The sequence below is a fragment of the Amborella trichopoda genome, chromosome 2 (genome assembly GCF_054954075.1).
Source record: "Amborella trichopoda isolate Santa Cruz 75 chromosome 2, AtrichopodaSantaCruz75HAP2 v2.0, whole genome shotgun sequence".
Taxonomy (NCBI): Eukaryota; Viridiplantae; Streptophyta; class Magnoliopsida; order Amborellales; family Amborellaceae; genus Amborella; species Amborella trichopoda.
The window spans coordinates 43,560,276-43,579,494 of record NC_142337.1 but is presented as its reverse complement, the minus strand read 5'-3'; the positions used below and the strand labels follow the sequence as shown (position 1 = coordinate 43,579,494).

General features: G+C 43.6%; 1 long non-coding RNA gene across 1 annotated transcript; it reads left to right on the top strand.

Moving 5' to 3' along the window:
• The first annotated feature begins 500 nt into the window (after positions 1 to 500).
• LOC148783228 (uncharacterized) lies at positions 501 to 2,488 on the top strand. Its single transcript, XR_016050385.1, has 2 exons — positions 501 to 675; positions 1,919 to 2,488. It is a non-coding gene; the product is annotated as an uncharacterized LOC148783228 (long non-coding RNA).
• The last annotated feature ends 16,731 nt before the right edge of the window (positions 2,489 to 19,219 follow it).

The following is a 19,219-nucleotide window of genomic DNA, read 5'->3' as shown; positions in this document are numbered from 1 at the left end:
AGCGGGCAGTGAATTAGAAGCCAACTCACTTTATCTGTTTGTAGGGAAAGTGGATATTACACATAGATGTGGTTTTGATAATCCAAATCATCCACCTTAAAAATTATGTCGGATGGGCAAATTTTATTTTAAATTTTTTTTCAAAAAATCATTATAAATCTATAAAAATATTTTTCAAAAAAATTAAGAATTACATTGAATACTTTTATTATTTTTGTAAAAATAAGTGAATATTGAGACATTTTCTGTCTGGATATTTGTACAATTATTAATTATAATAGAATAAAAAAGTGATCCAATACAACGGTTTTATCATAGTGTAATGAAATGGTGAGGTGGCTCAATCCTAGCCACTAGATTGATTTGAATCCAATGGTTAAAATTAATGGCTAACATTTAATTATAAAATTTAAAAAAAGATCTCAAATTTTAAATTCAAATTTAAAACCTTGTAAACTCCAAATTTCGTCAAATCTTATTCATCTCCCTTATTCCAGCTTTTAACTCCAAATCTCTTCAAATCTCTCCATCTCCCTCATTCCCGCTTCTCTTTGCGACCATTAGAGCCGACCATTCCCGCTTCTATATCCCTTCTCTCTATGACGATAGAGGGCTTGATCTCTCTGCGACCATTAGAGCCGCTCTCTATGACCACCAAGGGCCTTTTCTGGCTGAGTCCGTCTCTCTCTCATTTCCTTCTTCTTCTTTTTTTTTCACTTGTGGGGAGCAGCAAGATGCAAGCCCATTGATTTCTGCATATGGCTATTCTTTTTTGAAGATGAAAAAACTCTGTCAATGGATCAATTGACTTATGACGTTTGAAGAGCTTTCGACACTTCCATATAAAAAACGGCTCTATCCCTCCCTCCATCTCATTCCCAATTAAAGTTGAAACCCTCCTTCCATCTCAATCTCAATCAGGGTGGCCCTAAAAATCTAAAGAAGCCAATCCCCAATTCAAATCAGGCATTGGAGTTTTTGGATTGCAGATTTTTTGAGCTTTTCAATTTTAAAAACCATCAATTTTTTTAAAGGAAATCAATTTAATTCTCTAAAATTGAAATTAGCTGTCTATTTTAGGAATACTTGCTCTTTGATTAGATAATTTTTCCAATCGCTAGAGAGAGAGATTTTCAATTAGTTTCCATGAAATGGGCATATATTTCCTTGTTTTTTGAGTAGATCCAGTAAATGAGTAGTTTTTCATAGTTTCTTAATATATTCAGTAAATGGGTAGATACTTTCTTAAAGAATACTGTTGTATAGTTCCCTTGAAATGATCTATATTTTTCCAATCAAATGCATGACCTGTATTACATATCCGTAGGTCTCTAAAGTGCTCATAATATAGTCGTGATTTGTTTGTTTTTGGTCCTTTTTGTTCTTAATTTGGATCATGTTGCTGTAAAATTTCAAGGATATCAAAATACTTGATGAACATAATGATGCATAAATTTTCAATTTTAGCTTTTCTATTATAAAAAATTTAATTGAAAAAAATGCATTGGCATTGTCTTTTACATTTCCATGATCTTTAAGCTTAATGTCTAATGTTTAAATAATAATAAAAAATATTTTTTTTATAATGTTAAATAAAATAAAATAATATCGTGGTTTTCACTACAAGATTTAACCATGAACTCTGTCATCATGTCACTTGATTCTTTCCATTCCTCTTTGATTGAAATAAGTATGATGAATTTTTAGAGTTTATTTTCCAACATTTTCATTCCACAGTCCGTTAAATGAGTTCCCATTGAAAATATGAACTCGTCATGTTTAAAATTGTGGCTTTAGCTGCACCATCTGTTATTCACACTTTGTTTCATATTGTTGTCAAGTTACAACCAAAATTTCAAATTCCCAATTATGTTTTTCGTGTAGAAATTAATTTTTAAGTTTTTTTAATGGGTGGCAGAGAACATCAAGGATGCTTCTTATAGAAGCTGTCAAGGCTAAGAAGAGAGGTGGAGCAAATAATACTCGTCTTATAGAAGCTGTCAAGGCTAAGAAGAGAGGTGGAGCAAATAATACTCGATATGAACTTGGCTTCATGGTCATGACATTGTTGTTCTAGTTGTATTTGTGGATCATGAGCTGGTTGCTATTTTTCTTCATATAGGTTTTCGTTGATGATGAATTTTCTTAGTGCCTCTCTTTTTTAGTGGAAGAAAAGGAAATTGGGGATTGGTATACAAGCACCTCTACTGATTAGAGATGATCATAAGAAGAACTCCATAAAATTCAATGGTGTTGATCACAAGAAGAACCTACTAAAATTCAATGGTGTGGCCATAGTATTTGTTAGGAGTTCTTTTTCCTTTTCTTTTTTATTTCTTTTTTTTCTTTTTTTTAAATATTTCCCTTGAGCATCCAAATTAGATGGCATCCGCCCATACATGTTTCTTTTTACTTCATGTCTTTGCCACGTTGATGGCAATCATTTGATTATCTAATTTATATTATTCATGTAATCCATTGATTCTAAGATGGTTGTATTGTCAAGAGTCACAATGATTATTCGGAGTAATATTTGTTAAACGAGATGATATTGTTTGGAATAATAGTCGCGGTTGGTTGTTTTTGGGGCTGAATAAAGTGAAAGGGATTTTGCTATGAATTGATTTGTTTCATGAGAGTGAGAGAGGGAATTTGAGATGCATTTTTTTAATTTTAAATATTAAGCATTAATTTTGGCTATTGGATTCAAATCAAATTAGTGGACAAGATTAAACCACCTCACCGTTTCATTAGACTATGATAAAACCATTGCATTGGATCACTTCTCAATATAATATTATGATAATTCATCAAAATAATCTAAAAATAATAGAAAATACTTATATATTATAAGATTAAAAATGATAAGTTCCCATATAAAGTGAAATCAGTATTACATCAACCGGATCGGATAATCGGGCAAATAAACAATTTCGGCCTAATGTTTTTAAAAGAAATCACTACAATTTATAAAAAATTTACTTTTTGATTTTCTTAAAACATAGTAGTAATTACAATCCAATTTGTCATTATTGTATAAAAAAATACTAAAATATTTAGAAAATGTTTTATTATTTTACATAACAACTTAATACAATTTAAATTTGTATTAAATTTTTATTGTTGTATAAAATAAGTTATTATAATAATAGCAAATTAACATTAAGCTATTTGTTAATATTTGTAAAATTTATAAATATATTAATTTGAAATTACAATATATATTAAATGTGGAAATAACAAAATCTATATAACAATAATAATTAATTAAATAACATAGTAATTTAATATATTAAATTATGTGATATTTCAATGTATTTATAACAATAAAAATTTCAATATAGCAATGAAAAATTTAACATAATTATAGTAATTTAGTTAACTATTTTTACATAATTCTATTCATTCGAAATAACAACATTAATGTAATTTTAATGTCATCATATTCACATAATTAAAATTTCATAGTAGAGGGCCAACTATAGACAGTATATTGCATTTGAAATCATTTGGCTTGATTTTTAATTCATAATCATATTTATTAGTAGTGTTATTAATATTTATAATAATATAATTTTAAGTTAGGGTGTGGATTGCACTTTTTTTTTGGGTAATTCAGTGAAGAAGACAGGCCTTACCCATTTTTTCAAGTAGATTAGGAGTTGGCTTTTTGAAACTTTATTTATTTATTTATTTATTTACGAACTTCAAATATTCATTAATAAGGTCCTTACTAGAAGTAGATTACATCAGAGGAGACATTGAGAGAAGATAAAGAAACACCCCCTCTAGCAAGGGAATCGGCCACTGCATTGGCCTCCTTGTACACATGTAGGAAGGCAACCAACATATTCTCCACCTGATCCAAAATCTGCAGCCAAGTAGATAAAAATTCCCATGCAATACACTGCTCTTTCTTTCACCATTTTATGACATTCAAGGAGTCCCCCGCTATCTCACAATAGTTACCAATATTCCGAGATAAGAAATTTTTTACCAATATTCTGATATAAGAAAATTTTCAAACCTTGCAGAAGAGCGAGCATTTCAGCAAGATTAATTGAGGCTATGCCAATAGGTCCTGCATTGGAAACAATGACATCTCTATAGCAATTGCGCAGAACACCCCATATACCTGCTAGTCCCGGATTCCCCAAGGAGCTCCCATCAATGTTCAACTTGAGACGTCCAAGGCTTGAGGCAGGCCATAAACATCTTGGTCTAGTCTTAAAACCTCCCACCAAAAAACGATGGGTGTGGTTTCCATAAGGTTGCAACCTTAAACAATCCATTTAAGGCGCACCTTCAAATTTTATTGTAGCATTGATGTTGGTGGGGTTCTGGTTTCCCTCCTGGAGGGGAGGTGGAAACCTTCTCTTGAACAACAGTGGAGGTCCGGTGCGTGGTGCACGCACAGGCCCTCTTGCTAGCTGATAGGAGGTCGACGGTGAGAGAGATTTTTACAACTGGAGCGTGAACGCTCTTATGCCACTTTGTGGGTTCAGGGACATGCCCGGGCGGATGGCCCTCTTAGAGAAATTACGAAGTCCTCCGGTTGTTTGTCAGCGCGGTTTGGGTGGGAGCCCTCTTCAAGCTCATAACCTCTCTCCTCTCACTCTCTCTATGCTATTGGGATGCGATCCGAATGTCCCTCCTCCTTGGTCCCCTTTTCAGAGGGATTTGCTGGCCACTACGGGGGGAGTGGGGAAACCCGAGGGTTGAGGCCCGCGGGTTTGCTTATGCTCGTGAGCTTGCAGATGGACGCGGGCTGCCGAACGGGTGGGGTCGCGCGTGCAGAGGTGAGAGAGTGAGAGTGAGAGAGGAAGAACGACTCAGCTTAGGAGAGGTAGGGGTGACCCACGCGACCGGGGTACCCGCTGGACCACGCACTTGGGGGTATCCTCTCTCTCTCCAAGTTTTTTTTTTCTCTCTTTCTCTCTCTCTAATCTCCCACAGAGATTGGGGACTCACAAAGAAAGACAAGCTAACAAGCGAATTCTAGCCTCAATTCTTCCCAGCCTTTAAGGGTATTAGAGCTTAGAACAAGGGTCCTCTTACAAGTGAGTTCAGCTTGCCTATATAGATGATTCACTAAATGAGGGTGAATACTCAAAAGTAAAGCTTAATTACAATTAAAGAAATTCAAAATACATCCAAAATTTAGGTACAAATGACCAAAATGTCCCTGTCATCTGTTGCTCAAATGACAAGACCATCCCTACATGCTGGTTGCTCCACCATGGGAAGACCTTGGAAGCTGATCTTGCAACTTACAACAATCGTTCAGTTGTTTCGACAATATATCTTCGTTCTTCTCTCGTTTTTGAGCATTTTGATGCCCTTTAATCGTGCTATGGTGGTCTTTTCCCTTGGGATGAAAGTCCGGTCAGTTTTGTGAACTTTATTTGCCAATGCATCTTCGAGCTACATTGTTTTAGCTCCTGGCTCTGCTTGCAAGTCAGAGAGGAGGCTGTTGCAGTCCTTTTGCACCAAGTTTGGGCTGATTTGGTGTCGATTTACACATTTTCTTAATCTTGACGGTTGCCGGAGAAAATGATTTCGGCAACCTGCTGGATTTGCTTCTTTGGCGACTTGGGGACTTGCATTCATCGAACCACGGATTGAATGCAAGAGTTGTACCAGAATGTAGCTCTACACGAGGTGGCTCTATTGAACTCCTCCCCGCGTTGATCCAAGGATTGGACATTGAGCTATGCTTCACCGAATCCGGAGCTTGCTGAAACCAATTTTTTTCCTTGGTTTCTACGGTCACTTTCCTCTTCAGAGCAATGGGGGTTCTCAGTCACACCACAGTTTGTGCCATAGGTCAAAATGACAGGGCCGACGTGATTTAGAACATGTCAATGTTTGAGCTCCGTCTGGCTTCAGAGGAAGGCATTGTGGGTTGGTGAAGTTACTACCAGAAAACATTGTCACAGTCCCCATTTCTAGGACTGGTTTGGTGAAGCCACACCATACTATAGTAAAACCCATGAGTTGCGAGGCTGCATTAGCGTAGGCTCCTCTAGGGAGGCCTGATTGAGCCCAAATTTGGTCCTCGAGGGTTCTTCGACATTCTGAGCACATTGGCAGTGGTCTAATGCCATGCTGCAGACATTAGCATAGGGCTACAGTGCAGAGTCTTTTCTTGGTGTGAGGGCACCGCACCCAGGTCATTAGGATGAAGGCTTTATTTTCGGCACAATCTTGGTCTGCGGGTGTTTTGTGAACCTGCGAGACCAGACTGTCGCCAGCTCTCTCCTTATTCACTTGGTCTTATAGAAGTGCGTCAAAAATGATGTTCAACAACTTGCCTCGACGGATATTTTGTTTCGAGAGAAGAGAGAAGCGCAACATTTAGAAAAATTTAATGTCGTAGCTCCTCTGACAAATCCTTGCCAAGACGTGTTCAATTCCTCTCGATCAATTATTTTTTCTTGATCACCGGCACAACGCAATCTTCGAGGGGAAGATCTTGCTGAGCATTTCCCTTGACCCGGGGGCGATCAAAGTGGTTTCTAGTGGTCTGGTGCCTTGTTGAGGGGCTTTCTTCGGGTTCCGCTAGAATCCGTTTTTTTTGGGAGGTCACATTGATGGTCTGCCTTCAGCGGGCTTACGACTTTTTTTTGCAATGTGAACTCCTGATGTTCCAGCCAGTGGGGGCCCTTCTTGTGAGCTTTATCCCATTTTGGCTAGGGAGATCCTGGTGTTCCAATTAGTGGGGCCCTTCTTTTGAGCTGCATCTCTATCCAAACAGAAACGCCAGAAGCAAACAAGGTACCTCTTGGCTTACATCCCACTGGTCCAGTTGGGGGTCTCCCGAATACCCAAACCTAAAAGGAGGATGGCCTTTGTGGCGGTCCCATTTTACGGGACTTCACCCTGGATGCTAGAAACTTGATGGAGGAAGAAAAGGCAGGCAAGGTACCTCTTCGGCTTACGTCCTATAAGTCCAGTTGGGGATCGCCCAAATTACCCAGACTTGATAGGGGAATGGCCTTTGAGGAATTCCCTTTTTAGGGAACTTCACCCTGGATGCTACAGTTTGATGAGAAGAACGGCAGGTAAGGTACCTCTTTGGCTTACGTCCTACAGGTCCAGTTGGCCATCGCCCGAATTACCAAGGTTTGATAGGAGGATAACCTTTGAGGCGATCCCATTTTAGGGGACTTCACCCTGGCTGCAAGAGTTTGATGGAAGAGAAGAGGAGGAGAAGATTTTTTTTTTTTGGCGTAGCGGCACTAAGGCCTGTGATAAGAAAAGGTGGCACTGAGGCAGAAAATTTTCTTTGAAAGGCATTGGGGCCAAGACTTTTAGATGACACTGAGGCCATAATTTTTTTTGGATGGCACTGGGGTCGGATTTGTTTTTGGAAGGCACTGGGGCCAAAATGTTTTGGAAGGCATTGGGACCTGAATGGTTTTTGGAGGCCACTGGGGCCTAAAATTTGTTTGGAAGGCATTGGGACCCCAATTGTTTTGGAGGGCACTAGGGCCTGAATTTTTTTTAGAAGGCACTGGGGCCCAAAATTTTTGGAAGGCATTGGGCCTGGTTTTTTTTGGGAAGGCACTGGGGTTCGAAATTTTTGGAAGGCGCTGAGGCCTGAATTTTTTTGGAAGGCACTGGGGCCAGAATTTTTGGAAGGCACAGGGGTCGGAATTTTTTTGGATGGCACTGGGGCTGAAATTTTTTTGGAAGGCACTGGGGCTCTAAATTTTTGGAAGGCACTAGGGCCTGAATTTTTTTGGAAGGAATTGGGGCCTGAGTTTTTCGGCACTGGGGCCTAAGACAAGAAGGTTTGGCACGAAGGCCGGAAGAAGGAGCTTGGTTCAGACGCCCTTTGAGGGCTTTCACCTGAACTGAGTGGCTATGGCGCCAACAGAATGGTTTCAACCATATCCTTTATTAGGGTGCTTTTACCCGTGACTTCGAGGTCACATCCACCCGTTGATTTTCGCTTTTACTCATGGAGCCCTTTACCGGTTTTTGCCCGGCCATGCCCACCTATCATTTTTACGCATGGTGCCCTTTGCTAGTTTTCACCATGCCCCTGTTTGTTTTTGTTGGGGGATTTTACCCATAGCCCCTTTTCTCTTTTGAATATGTCCGTCTGAAGCTCTTTTACTTTTACTCACGATGGTTGCCATCGCGCCTGACTTCTCCTTTTTTTTTTTTTTTTTTGAGGGGGAAGGAGGTCACTAATGTAGTGAGCCTTGACGGAGGAGTCTTGAGAGTCTAGAGGGTGTGGCCTGCCTCGGGTTGATAGTAGCAGCTGGTGTTCGAAGCAAGGAATCTTTTCGCCCCTTGGGGTGTTGCCCCAAAGAGTAGCTTTATTGTGACTCAGGCGGTTTGTGCTCGCACGAGGTCAATGATGGTGGTGTCCAGGGGAGGTGTTAGTTGGCGCCTGCAGTGGTGAAATGCTCAATGATGGTGGTGTCCACGGGAGGTGTTAGATGGCGCCCGCGGTGGTGAAATGCTTGAGGCACCTACGGGGGCGGCGCAAAGATGGCACCCGCGGGGGTTGGGATGGAGACGATACCCTGGGGGGAGGGGGGGAGGGAAGATGGCACCCGCGAGGGGGTGGAGTGAAGATGGTACCCGCGGGGGGTGGTATGAAGTGGTACCCGCGGGGGGGCGAACTGAAGATGGCACTCGCTGGGCGTGGTATGAAGTGGTACCCATGGGGGGTGGAATGAAGAGTTGCCCCGAGGGAAGCGTGCTTAGAGAGGCGACATTCAGTTGATGAGGCGCCTGCATGCTGGGGCGAGGTCAGATGGAGAGTGCCACAGGGATGGTCGTGCCTTGCGCAAGATCCTTTTGCGTGATCTGTTGATGATGCCAGGCTGGCAGTATGGCGGTGTGAGATTTGACCGTGACGCTTCATGAGTAACGCCTGACAAGTGATGCGTGAGATGGTTTAAATTTTGCGGTCAACGAGGCACCGTTGTGGTGACACATGGCCAAGCAGCTGAGCGGCGTTGTGCTCGGAAAGCAGCAAGCTTTGATGAGCCTAAGTCCTTTAAAAAGGGTCTAGGCAGGAGAGCATGAGGGTAGCTTTTCCCCTTTGTGACGAACTTATTTTTCTTGATGCTCCTTCGTGTGGAGGCAGCGTGGAGACTTCGTTTTATTTGAAGAACTTGGCCGGTGAGCGATGCCCGCTGTGGGGGCTGACTGCTTGACAACAGCCTTTAGGGTGTGCACGGGTGTTGAATGTCCTTGTGAAGATATTCGCCTGTGCGGAAGCGACGATGGACTCGTGACAGAGGGCGAGCTTGTTGCTCCGAAGCTCCTCTAGTTGTACGGGACCCATGGCATGAGGCCCGTGGTCTTGTATAAGGCGCTGAGGGCCAGCGACCCTGAATCCCAACATACCTTTTTAGGTATGATGGCAAATTGCAAAAGGGGGAGCGGTTGGCCTGCGAGCTTGTCTGGCCCCGTGCCCTCGTCAGAGAGCGCGTTGAAGGAGGAGGCGCTCTCTGTCCTCTTCAAGCCTTACTTGAAGAGATGGATGCAACCTCTTTGAAGACACCACTACCGTAAGCAGGCGGTGGGACTCTTGAAGGGAAGGGATCCACTTCAGAACGGATGTACACATTTTATTGTGTTACGGATTGTATTTTAACAACAAACATGTAACCCTTTTTTTATCATGAAATGAAATCCCCCTTCGTGTTGAATTCTCCTTCTTTGCCTTGCGTTGCTATTTGCTGCTCCCTTTTTCGTGGGCCGAAGCATATCCCTGCTGATGATTATAAGGAATTGCCGATGGAATGCCTGTTGTGCCAGTGGGCCGATTGCTGCTTGTTGTGTGATGTTGGGATGCCCTTATGGGTTTTCATCCCAACCCTTGGGGAATGTGTCATTGCTGCTTTTCGCAAGTCCCGACATCATCATCATTTTTTTTTTTTTCTTTTTTTTTTTTTTTGGCCCGTAGGAGGTCCTGTATGTTGGAGAGACAAGGAACGTGATTTGCTTTCCCGCGAAGGACAGTGGTGCAGGGGCGTGCCTCTAACGCTCTGATCGGGCCCATGCTGTAAGCAAGCCAAGTGGGGTTGGATTGCATGCGTGGGAGGCGTTTGAACGGCAGTAGGCGTGCCGTTCCTGATGGGCCTTATTATGCATGCAAAGCAATTAATGCTGGATGAGAGAGGTGGCGTCAATGTCGTACGATGGTTTGATTACGTTCCCTCAGTGCTTCCTCGAGACTGAGAGTAATCTTTCGCACGTGTGACACGTCGCTTCGCGTGCTGTTTGTACAACCGTACATTCGAGGCGTGTGGCGCTTGCTCGTGCAATGCTTAGATTTCACATGCCAACGGTGCTTTGGTGCACTGCTTCTGATGCTTTGCTTCGTGTGCCGTCGGCGTTCTCTGCGATCGGAGGGAGGGTCGCCCGTTGATTGGCTCTTTTGCTGCCGGACTTTAGAAAAGGACGGGTGGTTGCTTTTCACTCTCACCGAGGGTCTGCATCCCAAGTAGGAGCAAACACCCTTAGTGTCTTCTACTCAGGCTTCCTTTTCGGTGTTCGCCTCTTTTCGAACCAGCACTTTTGAGCAGGGACCATGGATGGTAGCAGTTCATCTCCTCCTCCAGGTAATGCTGCTTGTTTAGGTCCGATCACATGGCTGGCGCACTGTTTTTTTTTTTTTGACCTGACCCCTTTTTCTTCTTTTTGTTGTGGTTAAACGTGTGAAATTTGCTGTTAAAGAGACCTCAGCTCCTTCTCCCATGGCGTCTTGAGCTGAGAGTCGATAGGGGGCTGGTGCGCCACCGTCAGAATCTCCCATTGCTCCTACTGAGTCTTTGGCCCTTGTGGTCAGGGGATCAGTCTTTGACGTGCCCCCACTTACTTCAGTGAGTTCCTCGACTTTGGCCTTGCCAAGGTTGAGCGTTAGAGCATGGACTGTGCAGCGCGTGCTCCTGACAGACCTTGAGGGGCTCAAGGAATGTCTGCTTTCTGACCTCCAAGAGGGGAACGAGGGCATCAGGGCCTGTGCGGCTAGCTTGCTAGTCGTGGGCCTGGATGCAGAGACTTTTGACTGGGTGCAGGAGCTGCTGCAGAACCTCGCAGATTGGGGAGCTAAGACTCTCTTAGCTTGCCTCCTTAAAGACGAAGTTGGCCACCTAGTGAGCTCTTGTGAGAGGTCATGAGGATAAGAGACAGCGAATTGCCTCCTGCCATGCCCGGCTTGTGAGGGAGGAGGCGGAGATAAAAGAAGAGATCCAGAGCATTGTAGACGAGATTGCTTTGTTACAGACCCATGTGGCTGACTCGAGGAGTTGACTGCAGCGCTATCGAGGAGGTGATGGCTACAAACTCCCGTCGCCTGAAGCAGTTAGGTTCAGACATAATGGCAGTCACCGTTCTATCTGAGTTTGTCACCTCGGAAATCACTTCTAGTGAAAAGGAGGCGCAGGCTACGCTGGAGAGGTCATAGGAGCTGCAAGCGAAAGACTGATCCTGAGTGGCCCATGTGGATTTTGTGTATCGGCCCTGAGTGGCCTACGTGGATTTTGTAACCTCTTGTGTATATGAATAAGACAGCCATTTTTCTTATTCTTTCGTATTTGATGCATTGAGGTTTCTTTTTCGCACCCTTGTTTCATATGTGGCCTCTTGCCTTCTTTGAGAAAGGGGATGAGAGAGTGAATTCAGGGGTCAACTGGCTAGGCCCTTGAATTCTTGTGTGATTGCCATGAACGCCTGCCCAGGTTTTCGTTCATGACCATTGCAATTTTATTTTTATTTTATTTATTTTATTTGAGAGGGTAGTTTTAGAATCATACCCCCAAAAAGAGTCCCGCCGTTTGGGACTGATGCTAGTGCGCGCCTTCAGGGTTCCATGCCCCCGTAGGGTGAACCTTGAGCGGTTCTTACGATGGTGCAGCAACCTCTTTCGGCAAAGAGGAGCCTTGACTAAGTGCCGAGGAGGTTCAGAGTTGCGGATTGGCGTATCTGAGTTTCAACGGTGGTGCCTTTCTGCCCTGGGCAGATAGGGCTCCCGCGTTTGCGCAGGTGTCATGTCTACGTGGTGAGCCACATTCCTCATAGCGCTTCTTGCCCTTCTGCAGTTGTGGTACACTTCCCACTATGCAGAAGCGCAATGGAAGGGAGTCTCGGAGGTGCTGGTGATGGGGCTCCGAACTCGTCCCGTCTTAAGCCAGGGGTGGTGGCACTCATGGAGGCCCCTGCCCCAAGGCGAAGGCTGTTTTTCAATGAGGCTATCCATCCATCCTAGATTTACCCTTGAAGGACGTCTTGGAACCCCCAACAATGGGATAGATCAAGACTACTCTGCTGGTGGTAGCGACACCATGGACCTTGGCTTTTGCCGGGGGCGTGCCCTTATCATTTGGGAGTGCGGGGTACTATCATATCGTGCTGTACTAACGTGTCGAAGCTCAATTGTGGGTACCTCATTGTCCGACTCTTTGTGGAGCGTGACCATATGACAGGCTTCGGACGTTCGAAAGCGTCCTTAAGGTCCTCCAAATATATTTTTCCTTTCTAGATCAGAGCCTCGATGTAGTCCTCCAGCTGGAACAATCCTCCACGGGGTGCCCCAGCATCTGGTGGAAGGCGCAGTAGTTAGGATGGCTGACCCATTTTGCGTGATCTGGACGTTTGCTAAGAGGAAGGACCACCATGTCCTGTTCGATCAACATTCCCAAGAGGGTTGGCACCCATGCTCTGTTGAAGGTGTGTCGCTACTTGAGTCTCTACTCGGATTTCCTGATCTGCTGATAGCTTTGCAACGGGGGCACCCTGCTATAGTTCTGACTTAGGGGCAGCTGCCTCCGCATTGCCCCCTGGCTGTGTGGCCACGAGGTGTCCCACGTCGGTGAGGAGACTACATTGGGTGGGGTTTGGGAGTCGGTCGCGGTTCTTGATGCTGATTATGCTTGTTGACTGCTCAGCGTGGGGATTGATTCAACCACCGCGTGGTGGGCCTACTTCTGAGGTTCGGGCCCGGTCTATTGAGAGAGAAGATGTCGTCTCTGTTGCAAGGAGGTGAAGTTCAATTTCCGTAGCCATTTTGAGCCACAAGTTCCGGTGGACCTTCCCTCAAATCTGGAAACAGGAAAAATTTATTTCTTGACAGGCCTGCTCTACTGATGAGCCGACAGTATCAATGAGCTCGGGTAGAATAAAATACCTTGGGAGAAGAGACTTTGTAGTTGGCGACGAGAGTTAAGGACCCACGGCGGGAGGGAGAGTGCGGCTGGTGGGCATAGTGACCGTCATCTACCCTCCTCCACGATCGGGGGTATAGTGGTATTTAGGGTGGTGGTCATAGGGTCAGTCCCTTGTGTGGTGAGGGGCGGGGTGCATGTGACAACCGCCCATTTAGCCACTGAAGTCGTGAGGCCTCCTGGATGCATGTTTGTTTTCTTGTGGGACTTCCGATTGTCTCAAAAGTCACGTGTCGGTCAGAGGTTGGCTCTTAGGCTGCCCCGAGCCGTGAAGCTAACATGCATGGCGCGGGTGGCGTCAGAGCCACCAGCACTACGCCCAGGTCAAGAGTGACCCGAAACGATTTGACAGACCGAGGTAGGCTACCGCCTACCCCGATTCATTATGATGGCAATTGGGCTGCCAGGAAGTCTATAGTCATGAATATGCATGGTGGAGTAACCGCACAGGCTGGCATGGGAATTGCCAGTGGGCGATATGTGCACGAGGGTGCCACTGGCGGGGTTCCCACCAGCAACAAGGTGTTTTAGTGAGGGGGCGGCAGTAGAGGTGCCCTTGCAGTGGGCATCAAGGTGTCTCCCCACAACGCCCGAAGAGGAGGGGGGAGGGGCCTGAGTATCCTTGCCCTGAACTTTCCTAGTCGAGGCTGGGATGGTTGGGCTAGCATGACCGCATAGAGGGCACACAAGGGAGGGAGGACAGAAGAGGCCAGTCTCCTCAGGAGCAGTCGCGGGTATGGGGATGTAGAACTCCCCGACCCAGAGGAATGAGCGATAAACAAATCCCATAGCAAAAGTGAAGCGAGGAGAAATAGAGGTTGCTACCTGGAGGCGGCTCTAGCTAACGATAGGGTGACGAGTCCCCAGGGGAGTCACTAGTTGATGTTGGTGGGGTCCTGGTTTCCCTCCGGGTGGGGAGGCGAAAACCCTCTCTCGAACAACCACAGAGGTCCGGTGCGTGGTGCATGCACGGGTCCTCCTGCTAATGGATAGGAGGCCGATGGAGAGAGTGAATTTTTCGACTAGAGCGCGAACTCTCTTACGCCGCTTTGGGGGTTCGGGGACATGCCCAGGTGAATGGCCCTCTTAGAGCAATTACGAAGCCCTCTAGCTGCTTGTCAGCACGGTTTGGAGGGGAGCCCTCTTCAAGCTTCCAACCTCTCTCGTCTCACTCTCTCTATGCTCTTGGGATGGAATTCGAATTTCCCTCCTCCTTGATTGCCCTCTCGAGGGGATTTGCTGGTCTCTAAGGGGGGTGTGGGGAAACCCGAGGGTCAAGGCCCGTGGGTTTGCTCACGTCGACGGGCTTGAGGATGGACGTGGCTGCAGTGCGAGCAGGGTCGTGTGCGCGGAGGTGAGAGTGAGAGAGAGAGAGAAGAAGAATGACTCGGCTTAGGAGAGGTACGGGTGACTCGCACGACCGGGGTACCTGCTGAACCATGCACTCGGGGGGCACCTCTCTCTCTCAAAGTTTTCTCTCTTTGTCTCTCCTCTCCCGCAGAAACTGGGGACTCACAACGAAAGACAAGCTAACAAGCGAAATCTAGCCTCGATTCTTCGCAGCCTTTAGGGGTATTGGAGCTTGGAAAGAGGGTCCTCTTACAAGTGAGTTAAGCTTGCTTATATCGAGGATTCACCAAACGAGGTTAAATGCTCAAAAAGCAAGCTTAATTACAATTAAAGAAATTCAAAACAAATCCAAAATTAGGTGCAAATGACCAAAATGTCCCTATGATCTTTTGCCCGAATGACGAGACGGTCCCTTCATACAGGTTGCTCCACCATGGGAAGACCTTGGAAGTTGGTCCTGAAACTTGCGGCAATCATTCAGCTGTTTCAGCAAAATATCTTAATTCTTCTCTTTGATGTCCTTTAATCGTGTTGTGGTGGCCTTTTCCCTCGGGGTGAAAGTTCAACCAGTTTGTGAACTTTGTTTGCCAATGCATCTTCGAGCTGCGTTGTTTTAGCTCCTGAATCTTCTTGCAAGTTAGAGAGGAGGCTGTTGCAGTCCTTTTGCAACAAGTTTGGGCTGATTTGGTGTCGATTTGCGTATTTTCTTAATTTGGAAGGTTGCGGGGAAAGGGACTCCGGCAACCAGCTGGATTTGCTTCTTTGATGACCCGAAGACTTGCATTCATCGAACCACAGATTGAATGCAAAAGTTGTACCAGAATGTAGCTCTACTCGAGGTGGCTCTATTGAACTCCTCCCCGCGTTGATCCAAGGCTTGGACATTGAGCTATGCTTCATCAAATTCGAAGCTTGTTGAACCCTGTTTTTTCCTTAGTTTCTTCAATCACTTTCCTCTTCCAAGCAATGGGGGCTCTCTGTCATGCCATAGTCTGTAACATAGGTAAAAAATGATGGGGCTGGCGTGATCTAGAACATGTCAATGTTTGAGCTCCGTCTGGCTTCAATGGAAGGCGCCGTAGGTTGACAAAGTTACTGCTGAAAAACATTATCGCAGTCCCCATTTCCAGGACTGGTTTGCTGAAGCCGCACTATACTATGGTAAAACCCATGAGTTGCAAGGCCGCATGAGCGTAGACCCCTCTAGGGAGGTCCGAACGAGCCCAAATTTGGTCATCAAGGGTTCTTCGACATTCTTACCACAATGGCGGTGGTCTGATGCCCTGCTGTATCCGTTTGCATAAGGCTACAGTGAAGAGTTCTTTCTTGGTGCGAGAGCACCGCACCCATATCACTAGGTTGAAGGCTTTATTTTTAGCACAATCTTGGTCTGCAGGTGTTTCATGAACCTGTGACACCAGACTATCGCCGACTGTCTCCTTATTCGTAGGGGCTTATGGAAGTGCGTAAAAATGACGTACAACTTCATACAATTTTGATGTAAAATATTCTTAAGATTATCTCAAAATATATTTTCAAATCTAACATAAAATTTTAAACTCCAAAAATGATTATAAGCAAGTAGATCTATAAACATATAAAAATCTTGAAACTTTATGGTCTAAATAATGTGTTGTAAGATGCACCATTTCTAGGGCTCAAAATCCTCTTTTTTTTTTTCTAGTCATACATCTTGATGTCGAGATGATCAATTAGAGGGTTTTTCAATATTAAAACAACTTTTATCAATGGATTTTTGAGGTGCATCCGTAGTTCTATATTTTAAGGTTGTAACCTTATTAAACTTTTCCCCAAAAAGATTATGTAAGTTAACCATAACATCTGGTTGCGTGATCCCCCAACCTTCTTCTGTGACTAAGAACTAATACCAGATGGTTAGTTTAATATTCATAATCAGACTATTAAAGGGTAGTCACTCTCCTTCGAAAGTCCTCTTATTTCTCTCTTTCCATATTTCCCATAGGGCTGCCAATCTTCCACACCACACTGCCTATAGATGGTATTAGTGAGGTCATGTTAGTGTTGAGAATGGAAACCACAATGTGGTGACTAGGGCATTTAGTGTTAACACGTATGACCATAAGGCATAGCGTGACTTTGCCTACAATTGTGGGCTGGCCTACAATTGTGGGAGGAATCATATGCTTATCACATCCAATGTTCATATGAACCAATATCCATATGAATGTTGGATGAATATCTCTAAGATCATGGAAGACCCCTTCTCAGAGACCCCTTGGAAAGATAACTGTTAAACTTTTTTCTTCTCCCTATAAAATGGGAAGCCAAAGAGAGGAAGAACGCAGCAAGAAAAAAGAAACACATAGCTTCATCTGTAAGCAAAAATAACTTCTCTACTCTCTCTCAAAAGGGCAAGAAAAATCTGGGCTCTACGATCACCAGCCTCACGACATCTCTTCTCTGATCTCGGGTTGGTCTCGCGCTCCACCAATTTTCGCTAACATTGGTATCAGAGCATCTAGGTTCCATTTTCCCTTCTTTTTTTTCTTCTCTAAGTTTTTTTTTCAACTATAGATCTTAAGTGATTTGTTTGTTACAATCTATGCCCAATTTATTTTTTGTGCATAAATCATGCTTCAAATATCACATGCTGCTATCTTATCTTGGTTCACAATATTAATTAATTAAAGGATAAATATATGTGCACTCCCTTTGTATTAATCAAATTCAAATCACCTCTATCTCATTTTTTATGCGTGCACTCCCTTTGTCTGATAAGTTGTGACATGGATATATGATACTGTGTGATATAGGATTAACTCCCTAATTTTTTAGTTAATCACTTTGATTTACTCTCTGCAACATCCACAAAAACAGGAGTTTGGGATTGGATCCCACGACATTCTCTATTGTGGGTACAAGGGTTGGCAGGTTACCACAAAGCTCTGTTTTTTTAAACCTGTTTGAAGGGGCTGAAGAGAGTTTTGGATAACTCAAAATTAAGGCCCATACCACAAAACATTCCTTCTCTCTCTCTTCGATCAATATCGAGAAGAGGAACAAACGTTGTTGCCTACACACAAAACCTTACGCTCTCTTCAATAAATAAAAAAAATGCAGAAGACAAAGGAAGCTCTGCTGCCCGCTTGTTGTTGTGCATATCTTCATTGAAAATAGATAACATCCATGTTAAACTTTATATCGTACTTCTAAGTGTTGATTTTGGTGCAGGTCCATTATTTTACATTGTCTCTGTCCTGTGATCCCTAATGAGATAACAAATGACATAAAGAATTTGATTTTGCTCTTTTTTTTTGTTGTTGATATTTCTGTTATCTCTCTCTCTCTCTCTCTCTCTCTCTCTATATATATATATATATATATGGGGCTGAATACATATTTTGCTATTTTATTACCTTATATCTTGCTGATATTTCTATTAAGAAAAAAAAAATTATGGAAGACTTATTTTGCTGATACTTGAATATATTAAATACAATTACAGTCTTGGTGTGACAATAGAAATCGATTTGTCTTCTCAAGTGAATCACATACTTGATATTTTCTCTTTCATTATAAGCGCTTTTGTACCCTACATAAATAAATATAAGGGGGAATTTTTATCCTTGATAATCCTAGTACTTATTACAGGTTGAGAGATTGCTTATTTCAATTTTTTTTAAGGCATCACTCAATAACTGATATTGTTTTATGAAATAATTGCAGATCTTTTTTTACAAGTATTGACCACATATTAAATTTTTTAGTGCCTTATTTAAATTTTTTAGTGCCTTATTTAATATGTGCCTTATTTAAGGTTTTCAACATCATGAAACATCTAAGAATATGCTAGAGGCAATAAAAACTAAATATGACTCAACCTATGAAGCATACCTCCAATTGCTATTAGAGCAATATAATTCATTTAAGATAAAGGAGGGTAATAATGTAGTGGAACATGTTAACAAGATGCTCATTATGGCTAAGGACTTAGCCATTGCTCGGAATGAAGTCCTCGAGCGCATGCAAGTTTTCACTATCTTAAATAGTCTTCTACCTTCATGGAGGATGGTAACAATTGCACTTAGGTTGAATGCAAAATCTCTTACATTATGGGACCTGCTTATGCAACTAGCCTTAGAGCAACATCACATGAACAAAGATAAAAGGAGTGAACTCATGCTTACTCAAGAACCTCTCAAATTTAGCCAACACAAGCTTAATAACCAGAAACTTCAAGGGAAGTTTAACAAGAGGAACAATTAGTTCAAAAACAAATGAACTAAGCCCTACAACTAAGAAACTAAACATGGACCGCCAAAATGCTTCTTATGTGGTCAGCCAGGTCACTTCAAAAACTGCCACCCACAGAATAGAAACCCGCAGCAGGATTGGAAGCAAGAGGCGTGAAGTTATTTGTGTGGTCTTTGAATGCCTACTGGCAGACCACGGCATCAAAGGATGGTGGGTGGACTCAGGCGCTAATCGACACATCACAAGCTCATACGGCCTCTTCGAGGACTTTAAAGAAAAAAAAGCCAGGGAGAAGCGCATCTACATGGGAAACAACACCTATTCTGATATACTCGGTGTAGAAACTTGTTGGTTGTATGTAGGGACAATTGATCTTGTATTAACTAAAGTATATGTTGTCCTTTGTATGGGACAAAATAATGTATCTGTCCCCTTGCTCA